This window comes from Lynx rufus, unplaced genomic scaffold (genome assembly GCF_022079265.1).
Source record: "Lynx rufus isolate CCGP_SWC_20201006 ecotype Redwood Valley unplaced genomic scaffold, mLynRuf1.p SCAF_2, whole genome shotgun sequence".
In the NCBI taxonomy this organism is placed as follows: Eukaryota; Metazoa; Chordata; class Mammalia; order Carnivora; family Felidae; genus Lynx; species Lynx rufus.
Genome location: NW_025814834.1, coordinates 58402459 through 58414544, shown reverse-complemented (window position 1 = coordinate 58414544; position 12086 = coordinate 58402459). Strand labels below are relative to the sequence as shown.

General features: G+C 38.4%; 1 protein-coding gene across 7 annotated transcripts in view; it reads right to left on the bottom strand.

Annotated features, from left to right (window-relative positions):
* The window catches only part of ATF2 (activating transcription factor 2), an 81923-nt gene that overhangs the window by 53828 nt on the left and 16009 nt on the right, over window positions 1-12086 (bottom strand). For 2 of the 7 annotated variants that reach the window (XM_047082209.1, XM_047082211.1), the window contains exon 3: window positions 8593-8627. The exons of 4 other annotated variants lie outside the window; for them this stretch is intronic. The gene's annotated coding sequence lies outside the window, so the exon portion shown is untranslated. Of the gene's footprint in view, window positions 1-4087; window positions 4113-8592; window positions 8628-12086 lie in introns of those variants that run through there. One more of the 7 variants, XM_047082210.1, reaches the window with a different exon arrangement.

Here is a 12086-nt window from a genome sequence, read left to right as displayed (position 1 = left end):
TCTCTCTCTCAAAAATAAATGAACATAAAAAACAAAACAAAACAAAACTTAAAACAAAACAAAAACCCAAACTCTGCTAATACTTCATCTTAGAATTACTAAAACCCCATCCAGTGGTGACCAAAGTATATGCTTTTTTTCAAGTTTACTTTGAGACAGAGCACGCATGTGTGTGCGCGCACGCTTGAGTGGGAGAGGGGCAGAAAGACAGAGACAGAGACAGAGACAGAGAGGGAGGAAGGGAGGGAGGGAATCTCAAGCAGGCTCTGCACTGTCCGCACAGAGCCTGATGCAGGGCTCGATCTCACGAACCACAAGATCATGACCTGAGATCAAGAGTAGGAAGCTTAACAGACTGAGCCATCCAGGCACCCCCCAAAGTGACTATATACTTATCCAAATAAGCCAGTGATGCACAAAGAAAAATTTTTTTTCTAATTTTGCTTATAAATGTGGTAGCAAGAATGTCTTGCTCAGAAAAACTGGATAATTCCTGTGGGGAAATGTGTAAATAGCCACCGTTCTGAGTCTTGGGGTCAAGGGTGATCTGGTATAGGAGGGTAGGAAGACAGTTTTTTCCCTGGTTTCCAGGCAAAACTTGTATCTGGTAGGGTTCTATTCCTCTATTCACATCCAACTCTACCATGCTGTCTGTGAGAAGAGGGAAAAGAACACCAGAATAATCTAAAGGAAATCTGTAAAAGTTCTGCTTCTCTTACTACCAGTAAAATGTGACTTTAATGAGGGCAAGGAACTTATCTTTGGCTTAACTACCTAAAACAGTGCCTATCTCACAATAGCATTTACTCATTAAATATTAAGGAATGAATAGTCATATGATGTGAACAAGTTTGTCTACCTTAACAAACTCTTCTAAAACTAGTAAGAAAATGCAGTTATATTGCCATGAAAAATCAAAGCAATATTTAAATTCAGTTAAGTTCAAGAAACATTTAAACACCAAATACATGCCAAGACACAAAGATGAAAAAAGTCTCTGTGCTTGAGAAACTTTCAGTCTAGCAGAAGAAAGAGGAATACAGAAATATAATCTCAATTCCTTTGATAAGAACAAGAGTTAAAATACTATGACAATATACAGGGAGTGCAGGGACAAACCTGACAGTTCTAGAAAGGCTTTCTGAGAGAATTAGCCTGTGGTACCCTTCTCTCTCATCTCTTCCACTCCTGCACCATTACAACTGCCCCCTTCCTCTACAAAAGAAGTTCCTTACCTACATATCAGCCTACTTCCTAGCCAAACAATAAAAATTCCCATTCCTTATTACTATTTTCTAAAACCTCGCTGAGGTAGCTGTAAATACAACAGATGAAGCACCTTGAGACATAAATGATGATATTTGCTCTGGGAGGTTTAAAAACTATCTCTATCTCTTCCTTAAACTGAATCTCAAGCCTCTAAATCTAGCCTTATCTCCCTTTTACAGCAAGGTTGGAAATACGTTCATAGGGAAAGGAGGCTTTGTTCACTATAAATTGTTGGGACTTCAATGACTACAGATAGAGAATTGTTAATATACCACACAGCTCTCTGGCAAACATCCAAAACTACACTGGTAAGAGAATTACTGTCACGAAGAAGACACAAGAGGATTGTAAGCAAAATTTAAAAGAAGTTCTTTGGTTTCTCTAATTTCACTCTTAACTCTTATTCTAACAGTCCTTCATCTTCCTTGCCCTCAAGATCCCATACCATTGGAGTTTCCTCTTTTCTTCTTTCAATCAACAAATACTTGAGCATCCACTTCCGGCTTGGCACTCTGCTAGATGCTAGGGATGTAGTGGGGAACTAAGATAGGTACCTGCCCTCAAGAAGCTTCCAGGATAGTGAGGAAGTTTACATCAGCTAATCTAGCATGCAACTCAGACTTCTTTCCAGGTTTCTAAGTCAATTCCACATGTAAACATGTATGTGTGCCCTAAAATATATTTCTCTATTTCTTTGCTATAAGGCATTTTATTTTAGAACCCCCAACCTTTTTTTTCATGTTTATTTGAGAAGAGAGAGAGAGAGAGAGAGAGAGAGAGAGAGAGAGAGACACGCGTGCATGCACGCACGCATGAGTGGGGGAGGGGCAGACAGTGGTGCTGTCAGCACAGAGACTGACACAGGGCTTGATCTTATGAGTGGTGAGATCATGACCTGTGCCAAAATGAAGAGTCAGACGCATACCAACTGAGCCACCCAGGTGCTCATAGAACCTCAACCTTCAACCTATACTTTGAATGTTGGTATACTTTGAATTTTGTTTGTTACAACAGAGCCAGAGCAATTTCCAGTATTAGATATCCTACATAAATTAGCAGTATTACAAAATTCTGAAAAACCTTTAAAGCAAAAGTCTGGGGTTCAGAAGAAGGCCATTGTTATTTCCCAATAATATGAACTAAATTACCCCTACTAAACTAAGATATATTAAGGAGCTTTAAATTTGCTCCCATAAAAATACAGAAGAGCAAAAAGAAAAAAATAAAGTCACCCAAAAGACCATGATTTAGGGACAACTACTATTAGACATTCCAGAGTACATATTCCACAGTCTTATCAATGTATGGAGATATGTAGCTTTACAAACTGTACAAACAGTGTTATAACTTTCTTTAAATTGCAATCATCTAAATTCTGCTACATCATTAAATAGTAAGATCATTAAGTATTATATATAATTTTTAATTGTTATCTAGTATTCCATCATATGGTTGGGATATATTCATAATTAATTTTCTATTAGTGGATTTTTTTTTATCATCAACAAGTATCTTTGGCAGCAAATCTTTGTGGAGTATCTGTAATAATTTCCATGGGAACAATATCTAAAAATGAAATTAAATTACTATGTCAAAGAGCCCAGCACCTCTTCTACCATGTCTTCCTGGGCCAGTGGGAATACCCTGAAGCGGCCTACTGGAACAGCTCAGGCTGGAGGCTGGAACTCCCGCAGTACCACATGCAGAATACCTGCAGGGATGTCCTGCTGGTAGGTAAGTGTTCCAGCTGGAAGCAACCCCTTCCAGGAGCCCAGATCCTGTGCTTTATTCTAAAAGCTGTGGGGAAAAAAGTTCACTGAGGAATGCATTTAAGCACAAAGTGATGAAATGACTGCTTCTAAGTCTCAAGAAAACACTTTTCTCCAGCCAAATGGCTTTTAGATATTTCAGACCTTTCCTGTGGTCTGGTCCTATAACCAATATTCTACAGAAATTGATGAGTTTCTACTCAGGTAAGGAAACTGGGTGAAGGCCATTATTAAACAATAATGGCCTGATTCTTTTGGTAAAGTGTTTTTTATGTTTAAGACAAAAAAAAAATGTTACCACCAAATATAACTCTTTCCTAAGTGAATTACTAGTGTTGCTACACCTGGAATATTATGTTTGTTTTATTTACTGAATGTTTCTTTACGTTTTGGGAAGGAAAACATTTTTGTTTGTTAAAAAATTGGGGGCACCTGGGTGGCTTAGTCGGTTAAGCGTCCAACTCTGGGTTATTGGTGCAAGTCTTTATCTCACAGTTCATGGGATCAAGCCCAGCGTCAGGCTCTCTGCTGACACTGTGGAACCTGCTTGGGATTCTGTTTCTCCTTCTCTCTCTGCTCTTCCCCTATTCTCTCTCTCTCTCAAAATAAATACACTTTTAAAAAATTGAATATTTGTAATCTGTTGTTCCTGAGATTTTTTACACCATAACAAAACTTGTTCTTTTCTCATGAATTTACAGTTTCTAAATGAAGACAAGCAAGTATAAAACTGGGGAAGAATAGACTTTATTAATCAAATGATATCTTGATTTTTCTAAATGAGAAGATTGTTTTATTTGTGACACTAAACATGGGAGCAGTTTCTTAGAAAACTTGTTTGGAAAGATTCATAGTGTATTATGTATCAGATTACCCTATCCTATGTTTGAAGATTTGATCTTTGTCTTAAGTTCCTCTACTTTATAGTTATACTTAAAAAAATTAATATACTACATTATTTCATGTCTTTAAAAAATGTTTAAATGTGAGGGGTGCCTGGGTGGCTCAGTCGGTTGGGCGTCCAACTTCGGCTCAGGTCATGATCTCACCGTCCATGGGTTCGAGCCCCACATCGGGCTCCGTGCTGACAGCTCAGAGCCTGGAGCCTGCTTCGGATTCTGTTGTCTCCCTCTCTCTCTGTCTCCCTCAAAAATAAATAAACATTAAAAAAAATTTTTTTTAAATGTTTAAATGTGATCTTAGAACACTGCAAATGATTTAAAAAAATAATGTGAAAATACTACAACCTAAATGAATTCTTAATGTCACAAGTGTTTAATGATGTGCTTTTGATTTAATTTGGGACACTTTTAAAAGGATACTTTGTGGGGCGCCTGGGTGGCGCAGTCGGTTAAGCGTCCGACTTCAGCCAGGTCACGATCTCGCGGTCCGTGAGTTCGAACCCCGCGTCGGGCTCTGGGCTGATGGCTCAGAGCCTGGAGCCTGTTTCCGATGCTGTGTCTCCCTCTCTCTCTGCCCCTCCCCCGTTCATGCTCTGTATCTCTCTGTCCCAAAAATAAATAAACGTTGAAAAAAAAAAATAAAAAAAAAAATAAAAGGATACTTTGTGTTTGTAATCATCTTTGATGAGTTTGGAAATAAACTTTCTGCTTAATTAAAAAAACAATAAAAAACAAACAATTAAAAATTACTGTATCAAAGTGAAAGCATATTTTTAAGACTTGATTTACACTGTTAACTGCCCTCCAATATAGAGTACTGATTTCTCCTTTACCAGTAGTATACAGAAAGACCTCATTTCTTCACACCCATACCAATAGTGAATATTACTTTTTAACATTTTTGTCCGATTACTGGAACAAAACCCTAATTTTAAAGTTGCATATTTTGACACACTTAGGTTATAATTTTTCATATATATAATTATTATTTGTAGTTCTGTGAAATGTTTACATTGCCCATTCTTAAAAAAATAAAATCTTAGTCCAAAATTCTCTCTTGACTATAGATCATAGGCTTTCTTATCACACAGATTTCTGATCATGTACCTTATTGTATTCCTGATCTAGTCCTGACTACCTAACCTACAAATGAGGTCCCAAAGGGTGAAATGACTTACTGCTAGGTAAAAAATGGGACAAAAACATTTTCAATGCTAGACTGTACCTGCCAGCTGGTATGCCTTGCTATACTATGTTTATCAACTGTTACGCCTTGCTATCCTATGCCTACTAACAATCTAGAAATTTTATGTAAACCATCTTTTAAACATAGTATAGAAAGACTCTTCTAGGACTTCCAGAATTATTCAACAGACCTATTATCAAATAAAATCACACATAATATGAGATGCCAATAAGAAAATAGTAAAGAACACTTCCAGGAACAATGAATAGAAAAAAATGGGAGAAATTAACTACCAAACATTTCTTATAACTTAAAATTAATATGGGGTGCCTGGGTGGCTCAGTCGGTTAAGCGTCCAACTTCGGCTCAGGTCATGATCTCAGTTTGTGGGTTCAAGCCCCACATTGGGCTCTGTGCTGACAGCTCAGAGCCTGGAGCCTGCTTCAGATTCTGTGTCTCCCTCTCTCTGCCCCCCCCCCACACTCCGTCTCTCTCTCAAAAATAAATAAAACATTAAAATTAATATAAAAGCCAAGCCTCCAGAAAAAACATATATTTTGGTGTCTTCATGAGAGGCAGCTTAGACAGGCTATTGGGGAACAAACCAGCGCAGAGTGTCACAGAGTGGGCAGAGTGAGAAAGTTGTCCATGGCAATGGAAGGTGGCTGGAGGGAAGTCTGAGGAGGCAACCACATGAGGTAAGGAACAGAGATGGTATGAGTCTAGCACAGGATACCTGGGCCCAAGCTGGAGAACATCTAGATGATGATGAGAAGTGGGTGTGGTGGCAACAGGTGATTCATTATGTACAAATACAAGGAATGACAGAATAAGATATATCAAGGATGTGGGTGAAGGGAAATTTACACTATAGGTGAAGGTAATTATAATACAGAATGAATCCTGGCAATTAGATGAAATTTAGAGATATTGGTGTGAACTCTTGACTTTCAAAAGAGATATAAAGGTACAGAAATATAGACGATAAATATGTGTGTGTACATATCTGCATACATGTTCATGTATTTCCCTAGCTGTGTCTAGTGAGGGGGGCCTGAGAACACAGATACCCCCAAAGCAATACACCTACTAGGCACCCAGATCTTGATGTCTAAACACCATTCTCTACCAAAAGGAACCTGAGCTCTTTCAAGAATTGTCTGATTCCAGGGCTAGGGCAGGGCAAGTACAGGATGGCCCTTGAATATCTTGTGCAAGAAAATTAAGAAGGACTTACTTATGAATTTGGCCAGAAAGTGGCCAGATCTGAAACAATTTGAGAATCAAAATCAAAGATGATAGTAATGGATCATACTGTGAATAAAACAGGATCCCATTAATCCATACTGATACAAAAGAATAAACTCAGCATTTGATAAGACAGGATATTTATATCCTCTCAAAGTATTTCCTGATAAAATATATCTTAATTATAAAAACCTGGCAAATATTACCTTACTCAAATGATCCAAGTTAAAATTAGAAATAAGAAAAATCGACATGCAATAAGGACATAGCGTCATTTCCACGACAGTAAAACAAAGATACACACACCTGTATCTAATCTACACAATATCAGATACCTGTCTCTAATATTACACAACCCCAAATTGAGGTAAACTCTTCAAAATAACTGGACTTTAATCATCTAGTCACTAGTGCCCAAGTCACAAACTCAAGGAAAGACTTAGGAACTATTTCAGATTTAAAAAGACCAATGAGACATAACAACTGCAATGTGAATTCTAGACAAATCTTTTGGCTTAGAACTGGCAGAACTTTTTTTTTTTTTTTTTTAAGAGAGAGAGAAAGCACAAATGGGGTAGAGGGGCAGGGGTTGGGGAGGGGAGGGAGAGAGAGAAAGAGAGAGAGGCAGAAAGAGACAGAGAGAGAGAGAGAGAGAGAGAGAGGCAGAGAGAGAGAGAGAGAGAGGCAGAAAGAGAGAGAGAGAGAGAGAGAGAGAGAGAGAGAGAGAGAATCCCAAGCAGGCTCCATGCTCAGTATGGAGCCTGACGTGGGGCTTGATCATGACCTGAGCCCAAATCAAGAGTCGGATGCTAAGCCGATTGAGCCACCCAGGCACCCCACAACTGGTAAAACTTAAAATGTGATATGCAGATTAGATGTAGCAATATTTCAATGCTAAATTCTTGGTTTTCAGGGCTGTATTGTGGTTTTGTAGAAGAATGTATTATTGTAGAAAATAAAGTATTTGGGGTAATGGGACATAAGGTTGGCAACTTACTCTTAAATGGTTCTATACTAAAAAATTAAAAAAAGAAAAACTTATAGAAGGTATTTATAATGATATGCACTATAATAATTCACTATATATCCATTATATAATTAGTATCACATGGTGTTTAGGAGTAGTTATGAGAAAAATACTACAAAACATGGATTCTCTAACAATTCTCTACTCATTTCTGGTTTATAACTTTCATGTTATAGAGATCAAAGAATAGAAAAATCACATCTGTATTGCAAGGTTGAGAGCAAAGAGAATCCTACTATGATAAAAATATTACCCTGTACCTGAATATTCAAAGAATGATATTAGACAATTGTTTGTCTTATTAGTTCCTTTTTTTAAATATGAAATGAGTTAAGCAAGGTAAGATGATCCTATAGACTATAATACCACTACTCCCATGCTATATAGAACTCTATCATTCAAATGATTCAGCTGATAAAAACTACATGCTTTTCTTAAATCTCTACCAAAAACAAATTAAGAAAGAAACCAATTTACTTCACAGAAAATAGCGTGGGTAAATGAAGCTTTAAAAATGGGACAGGGGTGCCTGGTTAGCTCGATGGATAGAGCATGCGACTCTTGAGTTTGAGCCCCATGTTGGGGTAGCGATTACTTAAAAATAAAATCTTAAAAAAAAAATGGGAGGGAGCAAGTCAATTTCTGGTGACTAACTTCAAAAATCTCTAGATTCCTTTTTTTTTTTTTTAAATGTTTATTTATGAGACAGAGAGAGACAGAGCATGAGTGGGGGAGGGGCAGAAGAGAGGGAGACACAGAATCGGAAGCAGGCTCCAGGCTCAGAACTGTCAGCACAGAGCCTGATGCGGGGCTCAAACTCACAACCCTAAGATCAAGTGTCCATACTCTCCTGAATGAGCTGGTCAGGCACCCCCAAAATCTCTATGTTCTAAAATGTGAATTTTAGGGGCTCCTGGGTGGCTCAGTCGGTTGGGTGTTCGACTTCGACTCAAGTCATGATCTCGTGGTTTATGGGTTCGAACCCTGCGGCAGGCTCTGTGCTGACAATTCCGAGCCTGGAGCCTGCTTCAGATTCTGTGTCTCCCTCTCTCTCTGCCCCTCCCCTGCTTGTAACTCTCTCTCTCTCAAAAATAAATGAATATTAAAAAAAATAGTTAAAACAAAATAAAGTAAAATGTTAATTTTACTGACCCTCTTAGCTACAGAACTGTAAATGCTGTAATTTCTTACCTTCAAAGCATGTACTCAAGTTTCAAAGCAGATTTCTAAAATACGGATAATACTAAATGTTACATACAACGTACAGCATTCCCAAGCATTTCTAATACAACAAATTTATTTTGTAAAATGTATTTGGAAAACATTTGACTGCCTATTTTGTATCTTATACCATATTGAGAATAAGAGATACGGTCTTTGCCCTCAAAATCAGATTAGTAAGGGTAAACAAGTATAATTCAGTGATATAAGTATAATATATAATATTTACATTATACAATTCAGCAACATAATAATAAAGACATTACACAGGCACTATGGGAACATAGGGGCTTAAGGAGTATACTGGAGCTGGCCACCTCTCCTCAGCACCCATACTGCCCTCTTAGAGAGTCTGATTACCAGTAAAGGGCAATACTATAATATCCATGACCTTGACATACTTGCCTCAGGTGAATCAGGGGACACCTAACCAAGTCAAGCCAATCAGATTACCTCTTCAGGAAATTTGTAAAAAGAAAAAAATCAGGCAAACAGAAGTGGGCACCAGAGATTCTAAATCATACTCAGGACTGGTGGACATTTATAGTCATGTTCATACTGATAAGAAATTAATGGGGGTGCCCGGGTGGCTCAGTTGGTTAAGCATCGACTTTGGCTAAGGTCATGATCTCATGGTTCGGGAGTTCGAGCCACGCATCCAACCCTCTGCTGTCAGCACAGAGCCCACTTCAGATCCTCTATCCCTCCTCTCTGCCCCTCCCCTGCTTGAGCACACATGTGCATCCTCTCTCTAAAATAAACATTAAAAAAAAAAAATTAATGAAAGCCAGAACCAAGAGTAGGCACAGAAAAATAGAGATGAGAAAGCATGCAGCCAAGAAGAAGGAAAGCAGTTTCTGTGATGCCTGACTATGTTTTCTGTGGCTGAATTATGCAGGTCGTCTGTATTCTGAGCGTGAGCTCTTTTTTCTTTTTGAACGCTGAATTTATCCGATTAAGTTTCTATCCCCTAACCAAGACAAGTACCTAGCCAAATGTGGAGAGAGGGGCTGAGAAGACTACTACTGAAGGAAGAAATGACTGTGTGTAGTCTCAAAGGAAGAGGCATCAGCTAGTCAGGGATGATGTTTTCAGCAGAGAAGACAGCATATAGAATCACAATAAAGCAGAGTACACTGAGGGAACGCTGGACCCCTGAAATGTGGGATATAAGGTTGAAGGGAACAGAGAGAAGGCCAGAAAGTGAAGCAAATCTTGAAGGGGCTTTATTATCCTGGTTAGGAGTTTGGATTCCACCCTCACCACCCCCATCCCACTGCCACTCTGAGGTTATAAATATAGGCCTGTGCTGAAATGTTGAACCAAGCAAGTTTTTCATATTTTCAAATGGTTGGGGGTAGGCGTGGGAGGAGAATAAGCAACAGAGACCACATGTGGCCCCTAGAAAGTCTAAAATATTTACTATCGAGCCCTTTAAAGAATAAGTCTGCTTAATCCCACTGTAAAAAATGGAAAGATTTTAAGATGATGAACTAGATAATCAAAGGGGAATTCTTGCAAGATCACTAATAGAAATGTGAAGGATGGATTAGAGAGGGCAAAACTATGCATAAGAAAGCCAGTACAAACTACTGCTAAATTCAGAAAAGAGAACGACGATTTGCACATCAGCAGTACCAGTCAAAATGAGAGCAAAGGACCAGTTATGAAAAAAATGTTTAGGATAAGGCTTCAGATCCATAACATTGTCTCCACACCTTTGCATGGACTGACCCCTGCCTCCTCCTACCCCAGTCTATGCTACCCCTTCATCTCCTTGGCTCCAGTTTTAGGTCGGCTTTTAATCAGCTCCATGTGGAGCCTAGAATGCTCTCATTTCCTACTCACCCATCTCTTTCTTAGTAAACACTGCTCACCTCCATCCACTAACCCCTTATACTCTGAAATTCAGATCACTCATTTACTTCATCCTTTAGTTAATAAATATTTATTGAGTACATGTAAGAGGGGAGGAATTGTGTTAGACTCCAGGATACAACGATACACAGTCCCTGCCCTCGTGGAATTTATGCTTTATGTAAAATACTTCTAACCAAATCAGGGTTTGAACATTTAAGTTCATCAAGTAGCTCAGAATTTATTTAACATATATTTCAGTGTGCAAGAAAAAGTTTGCCATCTTTTTCTCCTTAAAAAATTTCCTGTTTAGGGGAACCTGGGTGGCTCAGTCGGTTAAGCGTCCGACTTCAGCTCAGGTCATGATCTCATGGTTTGTGAGTTCGAGCCCCACATCAGGCTCTGTGCTGGCAGCTCAGAGCCTAGAGCCTGGAGCCTGCTTCGGATTCTGTGTCTCCCTCTCTCTCTGCCCCTCCCTGCTCGCACTCTGTCTCTCTCTCAAAAATAAATAAACGTTAAAAATTAAAAAAAAAAAATTCCTGCTTAAAACTTTTTACTTTTTCAGGGGCACCTGGGTGTTTCAGTCAGTTAAGCGTCTGACTCTTCATTTTGGCTCAGGTCATGATCTCACAATTTGCAGGTTTGAGCCCGTGGACATACCAGGGTCCACACTGACAGTGCAGAGCCTGCTTGGCATTTTCTTTCTCTCTCTCTCTCTCTCTCTCTCCCCCCCCCTCCCCCCCCCCCCCGCCCTTCCCACATGCCTTCTCTCTCAAAGTAAGTAAATATATTAAAAAAAAGTTTTACTTTTTCAAACATATTTATATATATGTGTGTATGTATATATATGCAGGTACATACACACACACATATATATAAATATTTTCCAAATTTCATCAAAATTAGAGTAACTGTATTTTACACATGGTTTCACTTTCAGTCTGAACCTTCAGATTAAGGTACAACAGCATAGGCCAATCTGCTTGTATATCTTGATGTATCTGACCAAGTCTACCACTAGACCATTATGTTTTAAAAGATCACATTTATTACATCAATATTTCCCTTCCATTTTTAAAAGCTATATTCCCAAACTATAAATGTCTTACAGCCAGAAACCACTGTACTTTGTATCTTTAACATCACCACACTGGGGCTGATACATAGAAGATGTTCAAAAAAGATGTATTTGAAGAACTATACAATTTCCTATTAATGTTTCTATTCAGTACGAATAATCACTGAACTAAACTTAGTTGATTTAATTCAATCCAAAAGCAAATAAGTTCTGACATTTTAGTTAGCTTGTATTTAGTTAGCCTTAAAATGGGTAATACTTTTTGTCCAAAAAAATTGTGCAGTACAGAAAATACTTCGGGGAGCCTGGCTGGCTCATTTGGTAGAGCAGGTGACTCCTGATCTTGGGATCATGAATTCCCAAGTCCCATGATGGGCTTAGAGTTTACTTAAAAAAAAGAAAAGAAAATACTTCAAGGATTAACTATTGTTACTATCATTTATAAAATCTTCGGAGAATTAGTACTTTCATATGGGGGCCCTTTACTATAGAGGATTCCCTAGTCAGATAAGTTTAGGAGGCTCTGAGT